Here is a 14807-nt window from a genome sequence, read left to right as displayed (position 1 = left end):
CTATATGAACTAACACTGTAGCCATTTAAACTGTGTGAGTGTGGATGTTTTGGAAAGTGCTGACAACTTTGAAATATTAGGGATGCCATTTTTGACAGGTCAGCCACTATGAGATTTAAAGAGTTGTCCAGGATCACACACTTTGGGTCACGTCTGATATGTTGGCACTCGACCACATTCTCGGAAAGTGCACTAATCACATAACAAACAAACCTGACAATATTTTGTTTACAATTCTGTGCAAAAATAATGATTGTAGCTTTATTTTCTCCATCATAAAAGGAACACAACACGTATCAGATAACTATATGATGTGAACCCCAAAGAGCTAATCTAGGTTGTCTGTTTTACTTTATAGATTTATACTCACCCAGCGAAAGAACATTTGCGATAGGCTTACCTGCATGTAGTCATTGTTTGACACAGACTTGGAGATTGCTTTTTTGTACAATTTCATGACTAGCAAACAGTTTTTTGTAGCAACTAAGCAGACCTTAAAATAAGTTTGCTGGAGGCCTATGACAGTTGGTTCACTCTCTACCAGCTACAAAATGCCACTAGAATGTGAGAAGCGAAAGACCCCCACTCCCACCAAAGGCCCCACAGTCCTATACACTGAGATAAAATGATCTGCCCATGATCATTGTATTGTCCCGTGGTAATGCCAGTTATGGGCCTTGACTCTTTGGCTTCACTCTCTCTAATTTGGCTACCTAATCACCTCTTCTGATTAATGCATTATGATCTTCATGGCGGTGGCTACTAGGATGAACCCAAAAGTATCATGCCTTTTCATTGGCAAACGAACATGACACCCATGTTGCTAAAACGACATTTCCGGACGTTTCTGCCAACTACCCCTACGCTAAACCCTGACTGAATACCTCTAGCAATGTTTTCTATTATAGAAACACCAACACTAGGAGTAAGTAGTACCGAGACGATGAGGCCACTGAAGGGAAACGCTGCAGGCACCAAGTGAGGCCCGGCAACCCATGCCCCATGGAAGCCAGGCAGGGGAGAGGGGCAAGCAACAGCCCAGCAATGAGCCTGTGCTCTCCCCTCTCCCCGACCGCAACTACAAGGCGACACACAGTCACCGGCCCGGGAAGAGAAGAAGGAAGGGCAGGGTGTTAAACAACACCTTGCCGTTCCTTCCTAAAGAGGTGCTAAACACTTAGGCTAGGCAGAACGGCGGGCGAACGCGCCAGGAAAGCTGGCATGGCGGGCGCCGCCCCTTAGTGGGGGCGGTCCAGGCCGCCCTCCCCCCCCACCTGTAAGAAAGGACGCGCCGGGGGGCGGGAAGATGACGACATACAGGGCCCGCCCCCCCCTGAAGGGCGCGAAAGCGGAGGCGCAGGGCGGGAAACTGGGGAGAAGCCGGCCATAAAAGCCCGGCGTTGTGTGAGCAATCACACATCCTCCCTCGGTTTCCCGTCTCGCCGGAGCTTCGTTCTTTTTCCCACCCACCCTCCCGGTGAAAAGTATGTGAATAAAAATGTTTTCTTTTGTTTTACAGGTCGCCCAGCGGAGTTACATTGCAATCCCCTTACGAAGCACTGCCAGACCCACAGGGGAATGAGCAGCCAAGAGTTTAGATGCACGGCGCCCCAAGAGCAATAGGCTTGGGGGGAGGCCCTGGGGTAAAAGGGGAGGGATGTAGGGGACTTGGGAGACAATTCCAAGACCCAAATTGCGGGGGGGGGAGGGAACGAACAACAAACTAAAAGAGGGCAGCAAGTGAAGCTGGTTGGGGGGGAACAAGAGGAGAATACGGGGGGTTATGCTACCGGGACAAAAATACAGCAGGGGGAAGTCGTCACGAAGGGGGAGGGGTAAGGGGGGGGAGCTGGAGGAGGGAGGAAGAAAGGTAGGAACATCGGGGGGGGAGCTCGGACAAGGAGGGCCAGCAAGGACAGGAAAGAGGGGGCCTGGCGGGGCGCAGCATAAGGGGACCGGGGGAATGGGGGAGACAGTTGGGAAAGGAAGATAGTACGAGGGACAGGGAATCCGGAAGAGATATGACACCAGCTAAGGGGGGAGGACACCTGCTAAGGCTGCAGTTGGAGGGGGGGGGTGCCTTTGCTGAGGGCGAACTGCGAAGTTTCTTGGGGCTCGGGGACACAGGAGGGAGACCTGGGGGGGGGGTTTTGCATAGCGGGGGTAGGACTGGGATGCCAATAACCGGAACAACGCGAAGGCGTAGGGGGGGCTGCATAGAGTTTGGTAAGAAAAGGTTAGATGGACGTCGCAAGCGACGACCAACTAGGCAGGCAGAAAGTGGGGGACGGTATCGGAGGGCGGTGCCGGCCCAAATACGGATACGTAAATAAATTGTAAGGGCACTTGTGGTGGTGCCGGTATAGGAACCTGAACATTAGCGAGGCACCGCGTGGCTGCCGGTTTTAGCTAGAGCCCGATTAGGACACGGGGTAAGTGTGCGGGGGGGTCGGGCATCCGCAACAAAGACCTAGCAAATGGGGGGGCAGGGGGAAATGGGGGCAAAATTGACATCACCAACGGCCGGGGTAGAGAGAGGTGGATAGCCAGGGCCGGGCTCAATCCGAGGCGTCCACCGGACGAGGACGATGGGGGAGGGGAGGGGGGGGTAAGCCCTAGGTAGCCGCACTTTGAATAAGTATATCAGTGACGGTGAATTACGGATCGCCTGTAAGATAACTCCAAGACTTTATGCAAATAAAGCTGCTGAGGCATGTTAACCTTCCAATCATAAACAGGTGTCGTGTCAATTTTTGTTGCTTCCGCCTGCATGGGATGACTGATGCGGGGAGGGGGGGAGGGGGGTAGTAGGGATGGGGGGGCAAGAAGGGCAGGATAAAGTGGGGGGGAAGGCAAGGCGCTGAGTGCCCACGCTAAGGAAACAGGCAGGGTTCCAACAAAGGAAAGCACCCCGGGGTGCGGAGGCCGTCAGCGCCAGCCAGCCTTGGGGGCTGGCAGCACAGCCCCCCACAAAGGCACAACAAGGACCCAGGGCCAGCCCCTGGCTCCAACATAAAAATCTGCGTTTGAGCAGACAAACCACAATCAGTTTGGAACCCTGCACGGGGACCCAAACCGAGTTCACTGCGCACACAGAGTCTCGCTTTTTCTTTGAACATAGCTCTGTTCAACTACAGCCCTCTGACTGGAGTTTTGACTTATTCTGTCACTAAAGACTGCAGTGGGAATCTTTTCTTAAGAACGGAGCATTGACATCGACCTCGTAGCAGGTCCAGGAAGAGGCAGAAGGTGTGAGGAGTTTCGGGCTACATCGCGTAACCGACACATCCCAGCGTGTAACTCAAGGCACGACAGAGGGAGACGGACCAAAGGAAACTCCACTAACCTGGAGGAGCCGCAGCACTGAAGAATCGGGAGAAGCCAACCTGCTAGTGTGAGCGGTACAGGATCCGATGAGTGAACGGCAAAGGAACGGAGGCGGAGTTTGGAACGCAACGCGTACAAAACAAAGAACATTATGGCAGCCTGCAGAAGCCCCGGCCAGGGTGAAATGGCACCCTACTTACAGAGACGAAGGCTCGTTGGAAGCAGGACGATGAGGAGCGTTTTGGAAAACATTGCAAAAGCGCATTACGAACAGGTTCCAAGGCAGTAATCAAGACGTCAAAGTTTTGACATAAAAACACTGCAAAAGCATAATTTTGAGGCTGATCAATTGAGATGCACGAAGCAAGCCTTTTTCGCTGGAATAGGAAGTTTGAAACGGGGTAAGGAGCCAGCAGTGTGAGCTGGAAACAACCGAAAGAGGAGCCCAGATCTCAAGGCGGTCACAGCAACTTGCATTATAGCAGTGGGCAGAAAGCCCTGCGAAGGTTACCAGGCAACAGACTGTCAGAAACGAAAGCACATAGAAACATTTGGAAGCAGGTCAAGGCAGAGTGTTTTTGACACATTGGGTAAACAAAGCCCGATATAAACGTTCCAAACTGAATAACCAGGACGAACTTGGAGCAGGCAAAATTTTCTTTGGTACAAAGTTTTGCCGCACTTTTCGATTGTTCAAGGAAGCGAATCAACACGGAAAAAAGCATGAAAAAAGCTGCAAAAGGGTGCGCATTAACTCAAAGCCAGAACTAGGTGGCTCAAGCACAAAAACAAGCTGCAGAACAATTTGAAACTGAAGCAAGCTTCAACTCCAAGTTACTCAGTACCCTGAACACGGGGCACACGGAAGTACTAGGATAACCAGACAGACTTCCCAATACCCTGAACACGGGGAACAACACAGTTGTAAACCATGCCACCCAAGAAAATACCACATAAAGCAAAATCCCAACTTCTACGGATAGCAGAGGAAGCAGCAGAACATCACGGTTGGCCATGGGTCCGGAAACATCTCTATGGAAAGACAGAGGAGGAAGAGGCTGAAACAATAAAGGAGGAGGACACACCCCCACCAGCAAAGAAATCCAAGATGCAGGAAGATGGTGGAATAAAAGGTAAAAAAGCTGAAAAATGGTCTCTATTATTTGATAACTTTACCGAAAAATATTTAACACGACAGTCTTAAAATATGAAAGAAATTGAGCAAATGATGACGGAAATCAGGGAAAAACAGCAGGCACCCAAAGAGCCAGCAGTAGCCATTGAAAGCAATGTCCCCCTAGAATCCACAGTGATCATTGAAAACGGAGCTACCCCAATACCAGAGCCACTTGGGAGTTTAGGAACAGGTTTGGGGGCAGTAAGGCATGGACTGCACCCATCACAGCAACAGCAGGGACAACGGTGGCAAGCAAAGAAGGACTGGCAGATCCCACCCAGTGCCCAGTCAGAGGAAAGATTAAAAGCATTAGAAACAGAAATACTAAATAGATACAAAAAATCACTTGCATGGAAAATCGACCAAACAATAAAAGTGGCAATATGGGCTAAGGAGTACATAGAAGTGTTTTCACTTATTGAAGCACAGCGAAAAGGGCAGGACGCTTTCAGAGACCCAAAAAAAGAAAAAGCAGTAGCTAGAAATGCCCATGTGGAGCGGAATTGGGATAATTGGTTAAAAAGTTTCATCATACTAGCAACAGTTTTTCTGAAAAAATACCCAGGGGAGGGGAACAAAATGCTAGCTTACATAGACAAAATGCGGGAAGTCAAAAATACAAATGAAGGGAATGGTTGGATAGCTTATGATATAAGGTTCAGGAGAAACATGTCAGAAAGAACAACCATTGAATGGGATGAAGTCCAAAAAGACCTATATCTGATGAACGGGAAACCACCATCAGAGGATGAGATAGCCCAGGCATCCAATAAAACAATAAGAACACTCAAGGGGCCAACAAGACCTATATCTGATGAACGGGAAACCACCATCAGAGGATGAGATAGCCCAGGCATCCAATAAAACAAATAAGAACACTCAGGGGGCCAACAGGGCACCAGAAAATGATAAAAACAGAAAAGGGGAGCAGCCCTTTCGAGAAAAAAAACAGCCATGGGTGACTAGGTCAAATACCTGTGCCAAGCAAAAACACAAAACTCCAACAAAAGTACCTGATGGAATCATGGAAAAAATGAATTTGCATGGGGAAAAGAGTGCAGATATAAACATAATTGCTCAAACTGCACGGGTGACCACCCCAGCAGCAACTGCACCCAAGAAAGCCAGTATTATAGAGCAGAAAATAAAACTGAAGCCAGATAGGACTCCCATCAATGTTGACAGTTTCAGATATGTATTAGCTGCTTAACCAGACAGTAACATCAGCACAGCAATAGAAGAAGGTTTCAAAAAGGGTTTCCGCATTCCATTCAAAGGACTGGGTTCACAAAAAATCCCAAAAAACTTAATTTCAGCAAGAGACAACCCAGGAATAATGAGAGAATAAAATGGCAAAGAGAGAGAACTGGGTAGAATTGGGGGACCATGGCACAAAATGCCATTTAAACATTTTATAATATATCCTTTAGGGTTGGTGCCAAAAAAGGAACCAGAGAAAATGAGAGTGATACACCATTTATCGTACCCCAAGGGACAGTCACTTAACGACGTCATCCCTAAAACAAAATCAGCTGTGAATTATATACATTTCCAAGAAGCCTTGAGAATAATACAGAACTGCGGCAGGAAGGCACTGAGGGCAGAACTGGACATAGAGTCAGCCTTCAGACTGCTACCAGTCCACCCAAGCTCGCAACAACGGTTAGGTTTCTGTTTGACAACAAATTCTATGTAGACAGATGCCTGCCCATGGGCTGTGCAGTATCATGCACGCTATTCGAACAGTTCAATTAATTCTTCCAGTGGGTTTTCCAGAAACGAGTACTGGGGCTCAGGTAGTGCACTGCCTAGTTGAGTTCATGCTGGTAGGCCCAGCCGGTACAGGGGAATGCAAGAGAGCACTATCAAAAATGATGAAAATGGCAGCGCAGTGGGGCATACCGCTGGCAGCCGAGAAAAACGACCAACCCAACAACTAACATCATTTTTCTGGGAATTGAAATAGACACTGTTGCAGGGATTTGCAAAATACCAACAAAATAAGTAGGAGAGCTTTTAGACAAAATCCAAAAGATGGCAAAAAAGAAAAAAGCACAGTCAGGGAGATGCAATCACTGGCTGGTAGCTTGAATTTTGCAGCTGGGATAATTGCCCAGGGGAAGGTTTTCACTAGAAGTTTGGAGCTAAGAACAAAAGCATGCAACAAACCCCATTTGCACGTCAGACTGGGGGAAAACCTGAAGGAAGACCTAAAAGTCTGGGAAGAGTTCCTCACAGACTTCAACGGGGCCACACTTTGGCGCTCGCCACTGAATTTAAGGGACAAAAGGGTCCTTTTTCACTGATGCAGCGGGGAGCAAGGGTTTTGGGGCCATGTTAGAAACAGACTGGGTGGCTGGAGAATGGCCTGAAGCATGGCATCCAGCAGGTTGGACCAAAAACATTACCCTGTTAGAGATCATACCAATCTGGTTATCATTACGCATGTGGGGCAGGCGACCAGCAAACACTGAACTTACTGCATGGTCTGACAACGTGGCAATGGTGGGGATTATCAACAATAGAACATTGCAGATGCTTTATCTCGCTTTATCTCACTTTCAGTGGAAAACATTTCGAGAAACGGCACCTCACGCCCGGAAAGAAATGTCACAGATCCCAAAAGACAGCTGGGAGATTCTGGAAGAATAGAATCATTTGCATCAACGCCAATGCCGAACTGCTGGGGCTGGGATGGACAACCTCATTCAAGCACCTCAAATACGGGTGCATGCAGTGATATTCTACCTACAGAAATTTCAGACCCTGACATGGGGTTCCTCGTAGATATGGCCAAAAAAGCTTTGGCGAGCAACACTACATCACAGTACAGTAAGGGTCTACAAACAGTACTAAATGTGTCATGGCAAAATCATGTAGAGTTGTTGACAACTAAGGACATCAATGCATTTTTGAGGTGGGCCTACAACCAGGGTTTTAAGAGGGATTGGGCAAAAAAAACACCTCACTGCAGTATCCTATTTCTCGAAACTGCAAGGTGGCTCAGACGACACGCAGAGTTCATTAATCACATATGCCCTAAAAGGCTGGGGTAAAGTAGAAGGGCCTCAAATAGATAAGCGACGCCCTTTGGAATTTCAAAAACTGATTCGAATAACAGGGTTAATAGACAGCATATGCACACACCCCTATGAAACGCTGCTGTTCAAAATGGCTTTCTCGATCGCATATTTCGGGGCATTTTGGGTAAGCAAGCTCATAGTATCCAGCACCAAAGCCAACAATGACCTACGGATGATGGATACAAGGGTGAGAGCAGAAAGCATCACCATTGATGTACAAAAATCTAAAACGGGTGCAAAAAGAGAAATAAACATTTATTGTATTGACGACGTGAACAACTGCCCCGTGTGCACAACCAATCCTTGCAGCGCACAGCGCCCACGGGTAGGGGGAAGATTTCCAATACACATGGATTCCTCTGCCCTTAGCCACTACCCGTTTAAAGGGATTCTGTTGAAAGCCAAAGGTAAAGCTGGTTGGGACCCAAAATAATTTGGCACACATTCCTTCAGAATTGGTGCAGCAACCACAGCATAGCAGGGAGGTTTGGGGGCTCAGCAGGTGAAAACCCTAGGCGGTTGGAAATGAGATTGTTTTAAAAAAATACATACGACCTGAACTAATATAGAATTTCTTTCAGACCCCCACCCCACCCACTTTCTTTGCCGCAAACAGATCATGACATGCCCCTAAAATCCACCTGGACAGTGGGGCACTCCTTTGTATTCAGAACTGGGCGATGGGCTGAAGAGACAAAAGAAGTGCCAACGTTTAAGACTATAATTTCTTCATGGTGGGGCTACAGAGGCCTCTTTTGGCTGGAAATCCATGACAAACTGCCTGATTTAGTGGCCTACAGGGACCCGCCCAAATTCTTAGTCATCCACCTGGGGGTTAATGACATAGTAACCATGGGGAGGAGAAGATTGTACGAAGAGATATGCAGCTATTTGGTGGCCATCACCCACAACTAGAGGGACACAAAGATTTTCTACTCCTCTATTCTACCCAGAAAAGCCTGGCTGGGAGGAAACTGTTACAAATCCGTGGACATGGGCAGAAAGAAACTAAACGGGGGCGTAGAAAAGTTTTGCACAGGCAGGGGCTCGGTTTCGTAAGGCACAGCGCCATAACACTGGGCATCCCAGATCTGTTTTACAAGGACGGAACCCATCTATCAGGACTAGGTATGGAACATTTTCATAGACAGATAGATACCCTAGCTAACAGAGGTTGTCACTAACTAACCTTTGGGGGAACCTGGACAGCCGGTAACCAGCCCAGGTGTGGCGGCATGAGCCAGAGGGGGCAATCCTCAGGACCCCGTGCCCAAAAGCACTGCATACTATGGTTATGTAATTATGATTATGTTTGTTATGACCATATTTGTACAAATAAAAATTCCACAGCCTTTTTATTTGCCAACACCAAAGCAATGTGTTGTGTACTACTTGGGGTGGGGGAGAAAGCCTGGGACACCCAAGGTAGGCTCATGTATGTTCATCCTGCCTGCATATGGGTCCACTGGTTATTACCCTTACAATGAAACCAAGGAACACAATAAAAAGGAAGAAGGACAAAACACGGGCTGTTGTCCTAGCAGAAATAGCAGTGGTTGTGGTGGTGGAAGCAGCAGTAGTGGTTGGAACCGTGGGAGTCAGTGAAGCAGAAGAGCCAGAAGCGGTGAGGGAGGCAGTGAAGGAGAAAGTGGAGAAGTGCATAAATGACTTCTGGCGTCTGAGTGCAGGAGGCAGTTGGGATCCGGTCAGCTCGCAACAGGGGCAAAGTGTAAGAGGATGTAATGAAGGGAAAGGTCCGGTGCTTGAATGGAGCTGGCCTTCTTGCTAGGCAAAGCAAACAGCCAGAATCTGAGTCAGGGAGACCCACGGTCGCTGGTGGAGCGAGTACGCTGTTGTGTGAAAACACAAATGGCAACTTTGCGAGGAGCAGCAAAGTTGGCAGACGAATGCCGGAGGCACTCACCATCAAAGGCAGACACCGTCGGAAATATCCACACGTGGTGGGCAGCGAACAGCTTGCTCCTGGAGCGAGAGGAAGGGCGCTAAGGACTGGTTTTGCTCGTGTAGGCAGCTCTGGGAGGATACCCCGGAAGACCCAGGCAGAAAGGAGAGAATTGGCAGGGAAATCGTGTGGCGTAACGAGACAGCTAAGCAGGTGCCGCTTGGGGGGGAGGGGTGTAGCGGGTACAGGGTGGGTGGGTGGGCCATCACTGATCAAAAGGGGTGTAACTGGATGGACAAAGAAAGTATCATTCAATCCCTTGTAATCATTGAAAGCGCAGGTTTTTCCTCGTCCCAGTGTTTTCCTCGTCCCAGTGTTTTGGAAAAACATAAGACATTACGTGGCAGTTCAGGTGCCCCAAGTCAACTGGGATAGTGAGTAAAACATACAGATTTGGCAATAAAGTAAACCAAGTCTGCTACAGACATTACAGCAGACTAAATATGTGTATTAGTCTTGGTAATTAGCAAACCTGAGAAAAGACTTGTTCCCCCGGCACTGTCAGATCCGCTTGAAAGGAAGTAGGTCCCTACCCAAATAGTAGGCGGACCAGCAAGGTAGAGAGTCTTACTCTGGGGAACTTTGCTTTGGAACACATTTTGCATTTCTTTCCACATTGAACCTTTGCATTGTCAATTTGAGGAAGGCTACAGGGAAGTAGGACATGACCCAATATACCTTATAGTAGATTTTGGTAGCATTGAGAGCGTGATGGTCACAATAGGTTCTTGACTGAGGACAGAGAACTTTATTTTGGCCATTCTGGCGATGTCTGGTCCATTTGTTCGTTTTGTTGAGGCAAGGAACCCCCTCATAGCGTTACGGCTGGTGAGGCATGTTTCCAAACCCCATTATTATTTAAATAAAGTATTGGCAAAAAAAACACTACCTGTGTCTGTCTCCTATGTCCGTCCCCTCACACTACCCAGTGTTTGCAAACCTTGTTTGGAAGCAACAAGCTCTGGGCTCGCACCACATTGATGCTGTGTTCATTATTATGACTAGGTTTTTCTAGTCCTAGTAGGTTGTTCTAGCTAGAAGGTAGGTGTTACTATCATTAAAGTGTTCATACTAAGTTTGTCAACCTTTGAGAGGGAAAAGACTGCGGGCCTCATTATAAGTGTGCCGGGCCGGGAGAAATGCTGGTAATGCCGTCTCTGGCATTGTTTCCGTATGGGCACACTTCAACTTTGCCGGTTGGGGCCACGGATCTCCCGGCAGGGCTGACATGCTGGCAGATCAGGCCCCTACCGGCAAAGAAATTGCCCGAATCACTGGCACCAGTAATACCAGTTCTATCTTTACAAAGGTCTACCGTTCCCCTTATTTTAACATTCCCTCTCTCTCACGGTTAGGGGATAACCAACATAATCATCATATAAAGGAGACAGAAAATACATTCCCCACTCAACAGTGATCTTTACATATCGTGTGATGCTGAAATACCAGTGCCAGTGTTTCAGGCAATCCCATCCCATTGAGTCCTTGGGACTCCATGGGAACAGGAATTTACCGGCTCTGCGGCGCTGGTAATATCCCAGTAATACCGGGATGTCAGGTGGCGGAGACGATAAGGGCAGTTTGCCGGTAATTCGGCGGGATACTGGCAAACTCTTAATGAGGGGATTATTCTGCCTTGCCAGGATTTGGGACTGTGATCTGGCGTATGAACACATATATCTGTAACAAGTACATAACACATTGAGCTATCTTCTAGAACTCAGCCCAAATTTGTTTATTGCACATGATCAAATATATTCCCCCAAAGAAAGGTGACAATGTGACATAAGTTGATCTATGTTGTGCACACAAATGTCATGTACTACAGTGAACACAGAATGCATTACAGAATTGACCAATTCAGAACATAGGTACTAACAACAACCAAACAGCATCAATAGGGCACAATACAATTACTTATTGTGTTAATGTTATTTCAATACTTGCACTGAATTCAGGCAACCATGTAGAGGGGTCCCCGCATGGTTTTAGGTGTATTTGCTTACCCGCGCAATGATCATTAATCTAGTTCACTCAAGAACAGCAGAAGCGTTCTACTCTTCACTTGCCCACCCATTCCCCTGCTCCCCTGCATCCCTCTCCTGTTTTTAATGTGACAGGTTTGCCTCTGGGGAACTGAGGGAGGCCTTGCCCCACATGCCACAGCTTTGTTAGACCATTGAGTGGGGTTGAGGCATTGCTAGGATTGTATGCTCTATAGTTTGCAGGAGGGCACGCCCTATTTTCAAGCGGGTTCGTTGCAGCCACTTGAGCTCTGTTTGTCTTTCATCTCCTCCATTATTACCCATGACAGCAGACTCAAGAGAACTCTGTCATCCCCTGCTGGCTGGTGCATTAGGCTGCAGCCTAGAACGTCTATTGCTTCCTCCGGCCCTAAGTATCGCACTGGCCCTGGTGATGCTGGTTGCAGAGAAAGAAGATGTGTGCCCTATTCAGCAGAATAGATGGTTTTGGGGTAGCCCGGAAGGGTCCCCACGAGCATGAGGGGTTCATGTTGAGCACGCCATATTGATGACTGGGGGTGCAGCGAACTGGGCGCGATGTTGCATCATATGTATCGAGTGTAGTTAATAATGGATGGGATATGTTACTTTTAGTGTTACTTTTTTTTATTAGAACTGATACACATTAAATTCACACGCATTCAGAAAGAAAACATTTTAAAACCGCCAAATGAAATATAAATGCCATTTAGACATAATGTACTATGGAGTGCCCAGAAGCAGGGAATGAGGAGTCTTTATAATGTGCATGCGGCCTGTCCTGCAAGAATCCACTGTAAAGGAAACATGGTATTTATCAAACATGCATGCACACAGAGTAAACATATAAAGGGATTTTATGAATCTATATGTAGTGGGCTTTGATAAACAGATTAAAACACAGCAGTCAGGGGTTGGCTTTCAGAAACTGGTTCTGCAGAGTTTCAAAGGCCAAAGGATGGGTGAATAAGTAACTATGACCTTAGCGATGGTCAACTCACCTGAAGGAGCCAGCCATAGTTTTTATGGTCTGATAAGTATAAGCGATAGCGGATGTAACCTCCTGAATACATGGGAGATTGACAGAGGGATTTCGCTATTTGTTTTAGAGCAGCAGGAAAACATGGTGTAAGTCAATGCTTGGGGCTAAAGCAATTGAATCCGAGGAGTTTCAATTATATTTTCTGATGTGCTGTGTGTGATAAAATGGCAGTTATTTAGATTAGAATGTTCCAATGGAGACGGGGGACCCAGGGGATGAGATAGCTATCGCTAGTTCAAAGGAGAACTGGTTTACTCAGCCTTCTTCATATCAGTTTAAGCATTTATGCGATCCATGTGCAATTAAGGGTTAAGGTTAAAAGGGCTTAAACCAGTTATATTACTAGTAATGAATCATGTTTGCATACAAATGTGTAACTGGTTGATGATGTCATGACCTACCACAGGCACATCCTAAAAAGAGGTGTGCCCTACACATGATCTGAAGATGGTAGTTAAGATAACGGCTACCAATGAGAGTGTAGGAATTGGAGAAAGATGGGATTTCTTTGAAGAGGTTTTGTCCAATCACATGTGGGGGGTGAATTGCAATAAAGTATCTGGGAGTGTTTTGACTGTTGCAAAAATGTATAAAATGATGTGGTTCATTGAGACTTGGGTTAGTTTTGGTCCTGTGACAAAATCTAGTGCACTTCATCCAACTTGTTGTAAAATATGTTGTTATGTCTATATTGTGGAAATATTGTGATGCATGGGTTACATTTTATATTTGTATAGAGGTTTTAAAAAATATTTATTTTCTACAAATAGGGGATACACTGTTTACTTAGCACTGTATAGCTTTCTATACATGCCGTTAAGATAACTCATTTGGTTGAGCACCCGCTGCTGATATATGTGCATGTGATTTGAAGGTTTCATCCCTGGCAAGCCACACTCATTCATTCATCCTTCTGAGGGTGATGATGGTAATTGTATGTAAAAGGCTCTATCTAGCGTGCTTTGGCAAAAGCGCTATGTACCTAACAAATCATTACTCTCACATCTTGCTTCTCCTCTACCCTGTTATTCTTCACTCTGCCACTTTACTCAACCCACTAACTTTTACGTACTGCCCCCATGACCCCCCCTCAGCCCAGAGGCTATTCCTGGGCACTCTGAAGCCCAATGTGCAGCCACAACTCATCGTGCCCTCTAATGAGGATTGTGCCAGGGTCCAGCGGGCCTTCTCAGATAAGATTAACTTGGCTCCTACTAGAATGATTAATAATCTATGTAGGGAGGCACAACCTGAAATGCTGGAGGTTAAGGAAAGTATAGAACAACCTACGGTCCAGTTTAAACCTGTCACTATGGCAGAGATGGAGAGAGCTCTTAAGAATGTGGGCATGGTAGGCAGTTAGGATTGTCATTTATACCCTGAGAAGAGAGCTTATTTCCAGCGTGAGGAAAGAACTACCCTCGTTACCAATGGTTGCGAGAGTACGTTTCAAGGTGACCACACTGACCCACAAGTGCCTCTATGGGAATGAACCTTCGTACCTAAAAACAGAGTTTTGAACAATATGAACTGTGCAGTGCGCCGCGGTCCAGTAATGCCCAACGCCTGGTTAACCCTAGGGTAAACAAGCAAGGGGGAATGGTTGGTCCTTTCCGGTTGAAGCAGCTCAGGCCAGGAACATCTTGCCCACGGAAGTCTACTCAGCTTCCAAAAAGGCTTAAAAACTCAAGTGAAAGGCTATTTTTTTAATTGATGCTTGTGTCATGTCCTGTCCACTGAAATGTCGATGTGGGTGCTGATGCCTGCTGGCTCTGGCGTGTAACAAATAAATACATAAAAATAAGACAGCAAACGACAAATGGCAAATATGTCCCTACTCAATCTCTGAGATCTGCACCTTATTCCAATAATGGCAGGTGAGGAGGCAGAGCCTTTTCTGTTCATGGGTCCACTTGCTGGAATTCAATTCCCCTTGGTCTTCAAACAACTTCTCACAATTGGTCTTTCAGAAAAATATTAGAATCATACCTGTTTCCTAGACAGAACACTTACATGTTTCTGGGTTCCCTCTGCTGTTGTGACTCATATCAATTTAATACATGTGCTTTTAGCGCCAAGATGCCCCTTGGGATGTGACCCTTGCACTTTAGAAATGCAAATGCCATCCCATTCCATACATTACGTACAGCCTATCATGCTTGATATACCAAGTATGCCCTCCTGTACATTGGCACTGCCTACTAATGTCAGA

General features: G+C 46.8%; 1 protein-coding gene across 2 annotated transcripts in view; it reads right to left on the bottom strand.

Annotated features, from left to right (window-relative positions):
• LOC138566252 (solute carrier family 26 member 6-like) overlaps positions 1 to 14807 on the bottom strand; it is a 1150832-nt gene that overhangs the window by 1134573 nt on the left and 1452 nt on the right. The window contains exon 1 of one of the 2 annotated variants that reach the window (XM_069643340.1): positions 3347 to 3428. The exons of the other annotated variant lie outside the window; for it this stretch is intronic. The gene's annotated coding sequence lies outside the window, so the exon portion shown is untranslated. Of the gene's footprint in view, positions 1 to 3346; positions 3429 to 14807 lie in introns of those variants that run through there. 2 annotated transcript variants of the gene reach the window in all.

Source organism: Ambystoma mexicanum, chromosome 2p (assembly GCF_040938575.1).
Source record: "Ambystoma mexicanum isolate Mex_15411 chromosome 2p, UKY_AmexF1_1, whole genome shotgun sequence".
In the NCBI taxonomy this organism is placed as follows: Eukaryota; Metazoa; Chordata; class Amphibia; order Caudata; family Ambystomatidae; genus Ambystoma; species Ambystoma mexicanum.
The sequence above is the reverse complement of the archived record's forward strand: the minus strand, read 5'-3'. Positions and strand labels throughout refer to the sequence as shown.